A 15,690-nucleotide genomic window follows, 5' to 3' on the forward strand; every position below is an offset into this window, starting at 1 on the left:
AATGAGGTGGAACCGTTCTCTCAACAGATGAACCAATCGGGAAGAATTGTGGAAGTCAAAGGCCTCCGCTTAAGTCCCACTGGGGCTGAGGGTTTGGGTGAGACCCCTCTTCTCTGAGCCCATCTTGCTTCATCTTGCACAATCCCTGACCACAGCTGCCACGCTGTGGTGCCGCGCATGCTGACTCTACAGCCCACTGCCTCCCTTCTGAGGCTCACCATCACAAGCAGCTCTGCAGGGGCATGACCTACACAGGAGCCGGCGAGCAGCAAATGCTGATGTTTGCAGTGTTGTTTAGTCTAATAACAGGAGGGCTCCTTCCTGGTCTGTTACTCATTTCTCTAAACCACCACAGCAAAACGCCTATCTCAGACTTCTGGCTCGGCCGCTGAAATGCTTGTCATGTGTGGAATAACACAATATACATGTTGGGGTGAGCCTTCATTTTTTTTTGGTGGGGGCTGGCAGGATGGATCGGTAAGCAAACGCATCTGCACCAAGCCTGATGACTTGAGTTCAATCCCCCAAAATTCACATGATAGAGTTCTGACTCCTTCAAACCCTTTGACTGACACAGGCATGCAGTGGTATAATACACACACACACACCACACACTTGCACATGCACAAATACATACAGATATAGATACAAAATACAGTACAATTCACAAACATTTTAATGTTTTAAACTAAAATAATATATTTCACTGTGCAATGAAATACAGTTATCGCTTGGGATCAAGCCAGTGATGGCCCCAGCTTCTGCCTCCTCCCACAAATACCAAAATCTACATATTCTCCAGTCCTTATGTAAAATGGCAGTTTCTACATGGCTGAGGCAGGGAAGAGAGGCAGGAAGGATGATGGTGGAAAGAGCGAGAAAGACCCCCCAGGTGGCCAGTCCTGCAGACTGCTTCAAAAAGATATCAGGAAGCCCAAGATGACCACAGAGGCAACTTATGTTTTCATAATACACTGATCAGGGAGAGTGAGCCAAGTGTACTTACTGAGGGCCCAAGTGAGATCAGCCTTGAGCTCCTAATACCTGTTCATTGTGGTCAGTGTAAATGATGTCTGTAAATCTACCTCACACCTCCATTTCCAAATGACTATCCTTGCACATCTCCTCTTCCTGTACGCAGCCCTCCTGCGCAAAGGGGGAGTAAGGGGTCCTTAGCGATCTTTAGAGATGTGAGCAGAGTGATCCTAGGGTACTTCCCTGTTATGTGACATACTCCATGATCAGTCTGGAGAGGAAAGGGTTTATTTGGCTTACGCTTCCAGGTCACAGCCCATCACTGCATGAAGCCAGGGCAGAAACCCAGGGCAAGCACTGAAACAGAACCGGCGGTGGATTGCTGCTTACTGACTTGCTCCCCATGGTTTGCTCAGCTTGCTTTCTTACACAAACCCAGATCATCTGCCCATGGGAAGCTGCCCGTGGTACCCTGGGTCCTCCTACATCAACCATTAATGAAGAAAAATACCCCAGACTTGCCAACTGGTCAACCTGATGGAGGCCATTCCACCACCTGCTGCATCCTGGTTCACCATGGTATCCATTTCCATGATCTAAGAAGCCAGGAATCCTGGTTTTGCCTAAATGGGAGTCCCTAAGGAAAGAGAACCTCTCCAGGCTCCTACACAGATATAGAGTAAGGGCCCTGTCTCTGTCTCTGTCACTGAGGACAGAAGCCACACCCAAGCTCCCTTAGGTTGCACATCCTCTCTGCTTTATACAGGCAGTCTACCACAACAATGTCAAGAGCATAGTCAAGACAGGAAAATGTCCTCCTCTAAGTTTTTTCAGTCCACAGTTGGCTGAACCCAAGCAAGGATGCAGGGAGCAAACTACAAAACCACAATTTAAAAAAAAAAGTCATGAACCAAAAAAGTTGTGTTCATTGTGAGTTATGAGTATTTCCATTGGCATATTTTCCATGTTGATAAACCATATTTTTCCTGCAATCTTGTTTCATATTATTTTCATTTAATAATCTAAACATTTTTTCCCAGGGCCACAATCTCCAAAAACTTATCTAATTAGTGAATGATGTTTATTCAACCACATTTAAATATTTTCCATTTGGGGCTATTACATTTAAAAAAAGGAAACCATTAAGCATTTGTGCATGTATCATTTATTTTCCTCTACATTTAGCACTGTTTTCAGGGGATGGGTGCATGGCAAATAAAAATAATACATTCATTCTTAACCTAGCCCCTCCCCAAAAGATTTATTTCTCTGAGCCAACATGATACATTTCACCTCCTTTCCACAGCACAGATAGTTCATCGTTTAAAAAATAAAATAATAAGCTCATTTGAGCTAATTTCTTTTAAAAACAAAAACTAGGCCCTAATGATTTCATGTTTACCAAAAAAAAAGAATAGAATAGAAAAAAGCTTCATCTTATCTCTCAAGGTCTTTATTATGACTGCCCACAGTCACACTGTAACTGTACCCTGGTTTTATATAAACAGAACTGTGGAAAGCAGGCTGGGATCAACACAAGGAAAGACTCAAATATAATTAAATCAATACACACTAGAACTGTGTGAACTTTAAGGGATTATTCTTATTAGATCATTAGGAGTTAATTTATACCTGGTGCATGGATTTGAAAATCACCAATATTTACCTTCAGGCAAGACTTTGTTTGTTTGTTTGTTTTAAATACAGTGTCTTATGTAGCTCAGGATACCTAGAGCCTCCTTTGAAGCTGAGGATGACCTTGAATTCCTCCTCCTCTTCCTCCTTCTCCTCCCCGAGTGCCTAGGTTAAAGTTGTGTGCATAGCAAGGGACTGAGTCAGGGGTTTAATGCCCAGGCAAGCGCTCTACCATTTAAGCTACCCCCTCCTGTATGATCTTAATGGATTCTCTTCCCTTTCTTTTCAGTTTCTGAGATAGGGCCAAGTTCTAGGCCCAAGTTGGCCTAGAACTCACACTGTAGCTGGACTCACTGCTATATTCCTGTCTCAGTCTCCCAAGCATTGGGATGGCTGTCATCCACCACTACGCCCGGCCTAGGGTTTGGGGAAAAGTTCAGTACATGGAAGTTTGTTTACAAGGTCCGATGGCACAAAATTTTAAATCTGCCTGACACAGCTTCTGTCCCTGGAAACCACTGGCTGCCCCATCACCCAAGTGAGCTGTTCCTCACTGCCTGGGAGAGACAGAACAAAACAATATTCAGAGCAGGGATGGCCAGGCTCCTGGGGCCTTCCTAGCTCTGGCCTGAGCATCTCAGGGCTCATCTGATCTACCTCACTGTACATGCGCTTCAGGAGGCTCCACCAGGGCGCTATTTTGTTGATGCGATAAAACACATGTGTTGACATGAGTCCCGGGTCTTTCTCTTTCCACTTCAAAACTAATAGTTTTATTTCCAGGCTTTGAAAAAATTCCATTTGGCGAAGCTCAGCTACCTTGGCTCTCTGCCGGTCTAGGGAACAGAGGGATGGTGGGACTTCCTTCCCACTTGTCCCCACCATGTCAGAGTCACCCACGGAAGCCATGAGGCCTGACTTCTGATGGAAATACACACAGCCACTGCGTAGGACAAGAAGAGAGAGAGCCAGGGTTTTTACATCAGAGCCAGATGCAAAGTGAGAAAAGACTGAGGCCAGTGATGGGGAGGAGTCAGCCATGAGGCCCAGTGCCCAGTGCACAAGCCAGGCAAAGCCACAAGCCTCAGGGAAGCAGAAAAAATATAGGGCAGCTATGAAAGCACAAACGCACACAGATGTGAGGAAAAGAGACTTCTCAGAAAGAAGGTCAGCAGCACAGAGGTCATGGGAGGACAGTGGATTTGGGTGATAAAGCAGCTGGCTGGGATAATGGCTTAGCGTTTGGGCAGATGCAGGAGGCAAGCACAGGGGAGAGAGCCTCCTCCCACCAGCTACCCTGAATCCTTAATAGATACTATTTGATTTGAACCTAGAAGGCCAGAATGGTAATAACACGTTCCCAGCAGCAGGAAAAACTGCAATCTCTGGCAACTAATTTCAGGCAAATGTGAGAATTGGTCAGATATATTTCAAAAGTTGAGGAGTTTTGTTAAGGAAAAGGCTACATTCTCTAGAATCAAATTTGATGCTGAATTAAATCCATTTAGTACCTTAATTCTTATACTATAGGCTGCAGGAGTCAGGGGTGCCCAAATGGGACAATCTGAAGACTCAGGACATTTTATCAATGAAAACATAGTACCAGGACCCAACACATGGCCAGTCCATCCCTGGGAAAGTGATTTCTCCAGCAGCACACGCCTGGTTAGAATGTCGTTAGCTTTTGGAAGCTTGGTCCTCTTGCTCCTTCCACAGCATTAGCACTGTCCAAGAAAACAGAATGCCAACTGCACGTGTGAATTTGTATTTTCAGGTAGGAGGAGGAGGAAGGGGAGGAGGGGGAGAAGAAAGGAAGTAAATAGGGAAAGAAGATTGAAGAAGAAGAAGGGGAGAAGATGTAGAAAGGGGGGATACTGTCCCAACTGATTTGAGGTAATGTATTTTTTTTCTTTCTGTGTGTACGTGTGTGCGCGTGTGTGTATGTAAGTTTGCATACGTGCTAACACATGTGTATAGGTGCATGAAGGTGGATGTGTATAGGAAGGCCTGGAGGTTTGAGGTCAGGAGCTTTCCTTAGCCACTCTTCCACTTTACTCTTTGAGGCAGGATCTCTCAATCAAACTCAGTCTAGCTAGCCAGCTCTGGGACCCGCCTTTACTCTCCAATGCAGGAATTATAGGCAGACTGACATACCCACCCACCTGGAAGTTCCTCCACATCTAGAGATCCCAACTCTGGTCTTCATGCCTATTGGCAAGCACTTTAACCACTGAGCCCTCTCCCCAGTCCAATTAGTAACATGGGTTTTTTTTTTTTTTTTTTTATTTAACCCAATACAGCCAAAATATAGTTATCTCAACATGTGATTCATAGGAAAATTCCTATGGTGCTCTGCATTGTGTTTTCACACTGTTCACCCACGTTCCACACAGCTGAACTAGGATGAGCCACAGAAGGCAGCTGCCAAGCCCCATAGCTCACAGGCTCCAGGGCTGCCCCATCTACTCCATCTGCCTGTGTTTACAGCTTCCAGCCAGACAGGGAGGTCCTGGCACCCAGAGGCACAGCCCCTTTCTGCCAGAGAGACAGGACTGCTCACAGCTTACGTGTGTCATCAGTGGGCTCAGTTGAGACCATGGCTGGAGCTGGAGCAGCCGCCTGCACCCAGCACAGAGAAAGCAAGGTCACTGTCAAGGAAGCAGAGCTGAGAGCCAAAGAGGAACGAGGCCAGGGAGTATTAAAGCATTAAGAGATAAGAGCCACTCTCTGCAGCCAGTTGGCCTGCAGGAATTGCACGGCTGCCTCAGAAGCTGGAGAAGCCAGGTCCTTCGGGATATGCTCACATCAGACACAGGATACTACAGTGCCTAGCTGAAGGTGGGGCTCAGTCATCACTTAGCCTGTGGAAAACCGGGCACCTGCAGGGCCAGTCATCCCACGGGCAGCAGAGAGGGTCAGGTTGTGGAACTGGAGGGAAGGGATTCTGTGGGTTCCAGCTGAACAGATTTCTAGAGGGAAAGCGGAATGCAGGAAATGCCCATCATTTAGGAATCCATGCTCCGCAGGCCACAAAATAAAATGCTCTACCTGTTATAGAAAGGCCTCACCAGCCCTTCAGCTCCACTTCTTTGTAAGTCCTCACCCTCCCTCTAGAGTCCTCAATTAGCCTTCAAGTCCCCAGCACCAAGTACTCACAGACAAAGTGGATAAAGGAAAATACAAGGGAATAAAGTAAAATAAACACTAACAACATAAACTAATATAGTGACTAGGTGAGACGGCATTTGTACTTGGTGGGGAGGATGCAGATCTAACTAACTGAACACCTACTCAAGAGAGCCTCATACCGCTGCCATGCACAGTCTCTGCCATCCATACCGGGCTTGGGGACAAAGGCAAAGGGCCCCCACCACATCAAGAGTACCAAAGCTGTGCAAACATCCACCTGGACCTTGCCCCATAAGGATTTCTGCCCTTCTAGGAATAACACATAGAGGAGGGACAGCTGTTTATTGAAGCCCAGAGCAGCCAAGCACAGCCCTCGGCTGTTACCATGAACTCTGCCTCACCCTAGCCTCAGGAGCTCCACTGTGATTGCAGGCACTCGCTTGTCTGTGTCTCTCTCTCCTGTGTTTACACAGCCTAGCTCCTGCCTGACAGCACAACAGAATCGAGAGTGGTGGTTTTAGAAAACTTGGCTCTCCTTAGAGAAAGGGGGCAGATGCCATGGACACACATATCCATCAACACAAACACACACATCCATCAAACACAGACACAAACACACACACACACACACACACGTATACACACATATATATATCACACACACACACACACACACACACACACACACACACACACCTACTGGAAACACAGACACAAGCCCACAGCAAAGGCCAGCCATCTCCAACCATAGACTAGTGTGCAAGCAAAGGTGAGTAGGCTGAGGGCTAAGGATGGAGAAGCAAAGAGGAGAGCCTGGTTCTCAGGGGCACGAGAGTAACTGCATCAGCCTCCAAGTACTTACCCCAATATCTTGTCATGAGTAAACAGACGCCTCTGGGTTCAAATCCCTGTTAACAGATACTCTGGTGCTACCAAAGCACACGGTTATGTAGATGAATGCATACAAACACTAAAAGTTACCGTGTGTATGTATGCACATACTATCCTATTTTCATTTCTGTTGCAGTGATAAAACATCATGACCTAAAGCAGCATATGGGAGGAATGGGTTTATTTCCAGCTTCCAGCCCATCACTGCAGAGAAGATACAGGGCAGGAGATTGAGGCCACAGGACACACTGCAGCCATGGTCAAGAGCAGAGAGCAACAGTGTTGCCCACACCGCCTGCTGCCGGCTGATTTCCATCACTCCTCAACAGTTCAGAACCCAGCTCATGAATAGTACCGCCCACATCCAGGGAGGGTCTTCCTGCCTCAATTAACAATTAAGACAATCCTACACAGACATGCCCAGAGGCCAACCTGATGTAGTTAACTCCTCAGTTGAGAATCTCTTCCCAAGGGATTTCTTCTAGGTTATATTAAGCACAGACACACACACACACACACACACATACACAGAGAGAAGGCAAGAACCATGCACACATGGGCGCTAGCTCACACACACACACACACACACCACACACACACACACACACAGACACATGCTCACACACACATACACAGAGAGAAGGCAAGAACCATGCACACATGGGCACTAGCTCTCACACACACACACCACACACACACATACGAGACCACACTTCAGTGCACTTGTGAATGCCCCCTTGTTAGTATTGGCAGGGTAAGATGCTATCCATTAGGGTGGGCCTTCACCCGGTGTGACTGGTCCTTCCTTACGGGGACAGAGAGATGACATGGGGCAGACGGAAAAAAAAAAATGATCACAGAGACAAGAGTGACACTTTGACCTGGATTCCAGCCTATCACCTGTGGTTGTCTCCTGCCAGCTCTTGTCCTGGGACTGCAGGGGATTTCTCTGTCCTCTGGAAGCACATGAGGATAGAGTCTTTGGAGAGAGCCTAGAGCAAGGACGGAAGTTGAGGAGACACATTGAAAAGGCAGGCCTCAAACAGATGGATTTTTTTTTTTTTTTTAATTTTCTGCCACATCTGGTCCCTTTACCTTTGCAGTTGCCTCTCTAAGAAGCAAAGAAAGAATCGGGGTCTCCAGACCCACCCAGTCATCTCTGACAGACCCACCCAAGGACTTTGAGTAGTTAAGCCCAACCATGTGGTCACAAAGAAACAGACACTCTTTAGCAAACAAATTCCCCAACCTGGGCTGCCAAATCCAACAGTTTTCTGGAAGCTCTTGCTTTGCTGTGTTAGAGTGAGTCCAACCCCAGGCTCAGGCTACCAAGAGGTATGGCAGGACCATCAGGGATAGTCAGCAAAAATGAATCTGTGTTTCTGACCATATGTGCAAGCTTTCAATGCACTGGACAGGTACTGGACACACATGCCCCCATGCTTGAGAGGGCACAAATGGACAGATGGAATCCTCAGAGGCCACAAAAGCTCTTCTTTCCTAAGGCAGAGCCTCTCTGCAGTGGTGGCTCTCTCCCATTAGGGAAGAGCACAGGCTTCTCTTCACATCTTGGCTGGCAAGCACACCTGCGAACAGTTCTGCCTGCCGCTCTGGGGAGATTACTCCAGTCTTTTATCAGAAGGACTTCCATATGTAAGGGTGAAGAACCCCTGCCCTGCTGCTCCCGGGGTTCACCTGCCAGCGCATCTCCTCAGTACCTCCAAACACAAGCCTGCTGCTGCCGAGTCAGTTTCTCCAGAGCAGACCAGTGCAGGGCCACTGAGCCTCTCCCCATACAGGCCTGCTGAGCACAGCCTAGTTCTTGGTCCTTATCTAATGTGTCCATCTCACTCTATGGCTCCTTCTGCTACTCTACAGATGCCCCAGGAAGGAGATCATGCCTCCAGCCTCATCTGCCCTACACAAAGCCTCAGGCTGCAGCTCGGGCATTAGTCCACCAGAACCCAGTACCTCAGGGATTCCGCTGTGCATTCTGGCAGAATTTTACCCAGAGCCAGTGCCTCCTGGGCTTGCTTGCTTGGAGGTGAAGGTGGCTTCAACCCAACCTTCCAAACAAAAAGCCAGCGGCGTGGGATGTGCTGTGGTCACACTGGAGAGTGACAGTTAAAGTCTCCTTGCTTTCACTAATGATGTTTCCACAGAGACCCCATGGGGCTAGACGCTCTGGAGTACTGTTCAATCACTTCATTCAGGAAGAGCAAGAAGACTGTAATGCACCTGGGGGTGGAGGGGTTCCAAATGAGTGAGTTCCTGCCTTTGATGGTTAGTAGAGGAAATAAGTTGCACAGATCACTAAAATAGATTTGATAAATGTAAGTGTGGGTTCTGAGGGAAAGTTGCTAAAGAAGCACCTAATGGGGAAAAAAAATCTACCTTAGAGGAGGAGGAAGGGTCGGGGCTGAGCCTAGGGTAATGTAAGTCTAAGGAGACCTAAGCCTAAAGAGCCTGAGCCTAGAGCAGCCAAAGCCTGGGCCTGAGCCATAGCTCTGTAGTCCTGGCTCTTTATTCTCTGTGTACCTCCATTTTCTTCTTTGTAAAATGCCAGCATCAGGAAGAGTAAAGGCATATTAGTTGTTCTCCAGATAAGGAAAAAGGTGTTAGTTATCTGTGAACAGATCCTCTGAATTCTGGTCTTGACAAAGATGGCAGCAAGAAGGCCCAAGTTGGCAGCTACTGAAAGATTAGGAGGACAGGCTGCTCAACCAGGGTCTCCTCAGAGGAAGTCGCTGGAGGTGTCTGAGCAGGGAGGAACCAGGAGTAAGCAGGCAGAATGCTGAGGAACAGACAGCAAGGGAGGCAACCAACAGAAAGTGTCGCAGGATAGCTTAGGGCTATTTGTGTTGATGCTGGCTTTGCATATTCTTGTTTGAGGGTGGAAACTTGGGGAAGGAGGCCAGTGACGCCAAGCTCTGAACATTTATTTCTGTGAAGGGAACCTCCTTCTCCACCCACAATTGTGTGAGGACTGGGGGACAGTGGCTGCCAGTGACAGCAGGCTGGCTTTTTTTTCAGGGAAAGAGGGTACATTAACTGGGGAGGGTAAACATGGGGCTCAGGGGATGATATGGAAATTCAGTGGTTGATTCCAGAAAGGAAAACACCTTTACTTGGAGGTACAGGGAGCCCATGATGGATAAGTGTGTGTGTGTGCCTGTGTGTGTGTGTGTACAGAATTTGTGAGCAACTCAGGCCACTGGCTAAGTAACAGATCTTCATTCTGAGAAGGGCTGTCTGTCCGGGAGGTCCTTGTTCAATGTATCACATAGTTCCTTCCTCCAGACCCACCAACCAACACCCTGCTGCCGCCCAAACCCAAGCATGTCCTGACCCAGAGATTACATGAAAACTGGTTCTTTGAAATCTTGATACATTCTCCCAGAAGCACAGCATTATATGAAATGCTTAGTCTTTGGTCAGCTACCAACAGTCCAGCTGAGTAGCCAGCCCATTCATGTCAGACTGAGACCTTTCCTAGCTGTCCCCTCTTAGTGGTTTGAATGAGAACATCCCCCATAGGCTCAGGAATTTGAGCAATTGGTCACCAGTCGGTGGAGCTGTTTGCGGTGGTTGTGAAAGCGTGTCACTAGAAGCAGCTTTGGTAATTTAAAGCTTCGTAATACCTTCATTTCACCTTCTCTGTTTCCTGCTTGGAGTTGAGGATGGGAGCTCTTACCTTCCTGCTCCGGCCATCAAGCCTGCCACTTGCTAATCTGTATCGTGGACTCTTACTCCTGGGGAACCATAAACTAAAATTAACTCTCTTTCTTAAGCTGCCTCAGCCTTGGCGTTTTAACACAGGAGCAGAAAATAACTAATACACCCACCACTGTCGGAAAGCAGAGTAGGTCCAAGAAGAAGACCCCATAGCCAGTGCTATCACAGCTTACCACATTAGGCTTGCTGGGACGTTCTCAACACCACAGGAACTGCCAGAGTCCATGGAAGCCTCCCCAGGCCACTCTGGAGTGATGCCTCTTGGCTGTGACAGCCACACTGCTGTATTGCTCTCACTAACCCTGCCCTGAACACTGACCTCCACCATAAGCCAAGGGGGCAGGAGAAAATGACAATGAAAATATGCTGAGGAACTTTCCAGGCGATACCAGAAATGAAAGCACTGTGTGTGACAACTGAGGGGCCTGGATTGGACAGCTTTCTGCATGCCAATGTCGACCAGGGGAGCTCAGAGCCTCTGTGTTTCTTCTACGTTCCTGTCCAGCTCAAGTTGTTTCTTGCTATTTCAGGTCCTGATTTTGATATTGTACTCCTGATCTCCCAGGTTAACAACCTGCCAGTTCCTCCAAGCATGGCGCCCAGTGCGCTCTGCACATTTCCAATACTGTAGACCCCTCAAAATCGACCTGCTATTGTCTTTGCTTCCAGCCCTCCACACTGTAGATCAAGGTCACACATTCATTTTCTGCAGGCCTCTGAGGTCAAAGCCCAGCATGAGGCCTCGGACTATGCCTGCCCCCATCAGATGGAAGTAGACCATACACCTATGCCGTGGCTATGAGAGCTGCGTCTGTGGTCCATATGTTGCCCAGCACTTGCCCATGACCAAAGCTTAATGGACATTACTCCTGTCTCCTCCACTTCCAGCATCAGACATAGAGCATACAATAAAAGGTGTGGCACGTGAGTTCAGGCCGGCAGGAAGCTGACTCTTCCCTATAACGCTGCAACCAGCCTATAAATTCACACTCTAGAGCAGTGGTTCTCAACCTTCCTAATGCTGCAACCCTCTAACACAGTTCACGTTGTGCTGACCCCTATCCATCAAAGTCATTTTGACTGCTACTTTGAAACAATAATTTTGCTACTGTTATTCATTGTAAGGTAAATATCTGGTATACAGAATGTCTGATAATCGACTGCCAAAGGGGTCATGAAGTGCAGCTTGAGCAAGCCTTCCACAGTTCAGCTGAACAGATAAGAGGCCCTTTTAGCTTTCACAGCTAGTGAAGTATCAGCTGTGAGGCTTCAAGAGCCTCTACAAAGCTTCCTTCTCACCAGGCAGCCTTGGAGAACGGCCAGCCTTCAGAATGAAGGTACACCTTTTCCTTGTAAGAGTCTACACTGCATCTGGAGGTCATTCTATAGTACTGATTCTTCTAGAAATCTTCTAGAAATACTACTGGTTCACGGCAGCTTTGCTCTTGGACCTAGGAGAACATCTGGGACAACATTTTTGGGCTACCCCGAGGGAGCTGGAGCCATCCAGGCAGGCAGCCACTTGCCAAGGTCAGACAGCTGGGCGGGAGCACCACTGGGAACAAACGCCCTGCAGACGCGTGAACAGTGGCTTCAATTAATTTCTCCAGCTAATTAAGAAAAAGTATTCATGTGCATCAGCAACTGGGAAACAAAAGAATGAGGCTAGCCTCAGATGGCTTCTCCAGCTGAGAAAGAATGAAGGGTACCTTCCACGAAGACCCAGGAGAAACGTGACAGCCCACCTTCCCAAGAAGAGTCCTCTCCACACAGCCTCTAAACCATCCTCAGTATGGAAACATCCAGGGCCAGGAGGGGCGCCAGCTCAAATGAGCATCTTCCCAAATAGCTGAAGAGCATGGACTCTCCGGAAAGCAAATACATCCCTGCCCTATTCCAAGAAGAGAAGAAGGAAAGGACCATAGATGCTCAGAAGAGCTAATTCCAGGCCAAATCTACCACTGTCCCATGTAGCCGGGGCACCTGATGGCTCCTCTCCAGACACAGTGCCCTCATGGCCATACAGGAGGACTGAGGACCCATCTGTATCCATGACTCTTGGTAGCTCAGGACAGGCTTCCACCAGCTCCCTCTGCCACTACAGAGGCCTCCAGGAGATGTTTGAACAAAAGAAGGCAGTAAGGCCAAGTTAGGAACCACAGTGGAAAAAACAGCATTCTCTGTCAGGCAACGTGGCTCCTGGCTTGGGGCCTTATGGCTGCAAGCAGGACGAGGGCACATTAGCCCTGAACACAGGCAGCTTTGGTAAAACAGGGTGTGCTATCTTTTCCAAGTCCCAAGCCACAACGCGGCCCCAGGAGAAGCCACGCAGTCTAGGAACAGTCTGGAAACAAGCACCACAAGCTTGCAAACAGAGTTTTGAAAGATGCTTGCAAAACATATACACACAACTGTCCAGAGCCTCTACTGATTTGTGGCTTGTGGATTCCTGCCTCATCCGTCTGAGTTTATCCTTCAATCATTCCCCATGATTGGGGTGGGAGGCATCGACATGAGAACTGGAACATCTTTAGAAAAATGAACTCCAGGGGACTGGAGATGTAGCTCAATTAGAGTATTTGCCTAGCATCCACAATCCTAAGGCCATGGATTTGAACCTCAGTTCTACATAAACTGATTATCGTGGCCCATCCCATTAACACCAGTTTTCTACTGGTGCAAACTGGAGTAGCCCAAGGTCATTTTCAGCCACATAGGGAGTTCCAGACCAGCCTGAGCTAGAAGGCCTAAAAAACCTCACTAGATGGAAACTAAAGAAGAGTATTCATATCAAAATGTTAACTCCACAATTCAAAGTGTATTGGGTCCGGAAAATTTCCCTCCTACTGCAGCTGAGCTATGCGTGCCCATTTTCTTAGGAGGTTCACAGGGAACCCAGGCAAGTGAAATAGGGGTATGTGGCAAAGGGTAGTGTCTGACTTAAAAGACTACAGTGAGCACTCAGCCTCTTCAACACTGCTAGAGCCACTCAGAGGCAGGGTGGGTCCTGTCTGTTGTCTTCCCATAAGACCACCCATGGTTCCCCCACAAAAGGCAAGTATAAATCCCCTCTAGACATAATTCCCAAGCAGTCTTTAAAATGTAGTAAAAGCAAAACCATGCAAGACGCTAGAAAAAGTACTGCAGACCCCTGGTAGCACTGACGAGGAGGACATAGTGAGCAAAACTTTGAGTTCCCTGGGAGCCAAGGGGGCAACCCCACAAGAATGGTCCTTCTCGTTCTGCATTCTTTTCCTGGTGCTTTCCCCCACCCTGCCTGAGCCCCACGGGTCATCTGACTCCATATCCCTCCTTTAGAAAGCCCCTCCCCCATCCTAGGGCACCCTGACCACCTTGTCTTTCATCTGGTCTCCTATGTATACACTTCTCTTAGCAGTCTAAACTACCACCCCGGCTAGGGTCATGGAGAAGGGTCTATTCAGCTTCCCAGACACCACTCCTGGAAGGCACTTCCTTCCTAAAACTGTCCTAAGCAAGATTGGACTGTCCTTCCACCCTAGGACACAGGAACTCTGTGAAAGGTTCTCAGGGCCTTGTCTAGGTCTCCTTGTTGCCCACCCGGCCTTCGAACCCTGCACCACGCAGGCTGTAGATAACTGTTCAAAATAAGCATCCTTTTAAACATTCTCTGAAAACGAGACCAAACAAGAGCTAGAGCAAACTTTAGGTACGACCTCCAGAGACCCCCTAGGGTGAAAAAGTCGCTTCTTCCCGCCCAAGAGCCAGGAAGCTTCCTGTTAGCAGAAACGATTAAATGATTAAATCTCTGAGCTCCACAGAAAACCGGGAGCGCTGCGGAGCACGGGATGCGTGAGACCTGAGGGACTTCCTCGGGCGGGCAGTGCGCAGGGGACATGGAGATTCAGGGGCCAGAGGCCAAGAAGGGACGATGCCCACAGCCAGGCGCAGCTAAAGCACTCGCGACTGCTACTGGCCAGAAGAGACCCGACTTCCCCCACGCCCTCGCTCTGCCCACGTCCAGGTCGCGGCGGGAGTCCACCCAAGGCCTGCAGACTGCCGCCCACCGGGCCACTCCAGCCCAGCGCACCCCGCGCCTGCAGCGGGAGACTTCCCCGTGGCGCGCGATCCCCAAGTGCGAGCGGCCAAGGGGACGCAGCCGTCACCCTAGCGGACAGCCAGAGCTGAGTCCTCATCCCCGCCCCGGAGCCCGCGAGTCACTGCCCGACAGCAGGGGTCGGGGACCAGAAACCAGCTCCGCAGAGCCTTGTCCCGCGCGGCCCGCTCGAGCGATGCCGACACAAAGGGGACGCGCGCGTCACCCACCTGGTCCCGCGCGGTCCGGGCTCCCGCTCGGCCTCGTTGCGCGCGGCTGCGATGGCCCCGCCCGGTGCCCGCTCGCGGGTGCAGCTGTCCCGTCAGCCTCCCGCGCGCGGCCCGCCCCGCAGCGCAGCGCCCTTTATGCCTCCCCGCCCTGCGCCCCGAGAACTGCGCGCGGGGTCGGCGGGGCGCAAGCGCGCACTAAGCGCGGGCGCAGGAGGCAGAGCCAGTTTGCACTCTGGCGCCCCCTGCCGTCCAGAGGCGCCATGCACCAGGACCAGGCAGGCAGCCCCTTAAAGCAATGCCAGAGGGGCCAGGTCAGCTCACCGACTGAACCACCCTGGAGGAAAGCAAGGCTGCAACGAGGCCGCCTGAAGGTGGACGCCTGCTTTCAGTACTAGAAGAACAAGTACCAACAGCTAGAAAGAAATGCGTGAAGCACCCTTATCCTACCAGTCAGAAGTGGGTATATCACTCATCTGGGACCTTGGATTGGGGCCTGGCTATGAAAATTAGAGCAAGTCTCTGGGTTTGCCAGAAACTGCATGATGATCCTGTCTGTGAGTTCTTTACCAGGAAGACCGTGAGCCAACAGAACAAGAATCGTCTTTTCACCCTGACATCTGATGATGCAGGTGGATGGAGAAGGGTCCTCAACCTGTACAGGCCTGAGGCTGGGACCCTATGCATATATATGAAACAGTAGCCACAGCATTCTGTTACTTTCTCTTACAGCCTAAGATCCACCACTGGATGGGAACCCCGTGTGCTATTATCTTGCAATCCCTCTCGTAGTTCCTGGAAGCTCATGTCTTAAGTCTGCATCAAACCTGCGGACATGGATGAGGCCTGTGAGCATGTGTTATGGCTAGAATGAAATGTCTCCACAGGCATGTGTTTTGCATAGTTGGTCTCCCAGCTGGTAAGGATATTTTTGAATGTCAGGAGATAAGAGTGAACTACAGAAGGTCCTTGGGGGAACCTTACACACACACACACACACACAGTCCCTCTTAGGACTTCTGC

At 49.2% G+C, this 15,690-nt stretch overlaps 1 protein-coding gene across 2 annotated transcripts in view; it reads right to left on the reverse strand.

The window, feature by feature from the left end:
- Positions 1–14,846, reverse strand: part of Rnf144a (ring finger protein 144A) — a 114,220-nt gene extending 99,374 nt beyond the window's left edge. The window contains exon 1 of one of the 2 annotated variants that reach the window (XM_021651272.2): positions 14,671–14,846. The gene's annotated coding sequence lies outside the window, so the exon portion shown is untranslated. The remainder of the gene's footprint in view (positions 1–14,670) is intronic. The other variant, XM_060366371.1, reaches the window with a different exon arrangement.
- Between the last annotated feature and the right edge of the window lie 844 nt (positions 14,847–15,690).

Source organism: Meriones unguiculatus, chromosome 1 (assembly GCF_030254825.1).
Source record: "Meriones unguiculatus strain TT.TT164.6M chromosome 1, Bangor_MerUng_6.1, whole genome shotgun sequence".
NCBI classification, from domain to species: Eukaryota; Metazoa; Chordata; class Mammalia; order Rodentia; family Muridae; genus Meriones; species Meriones unguiculatus.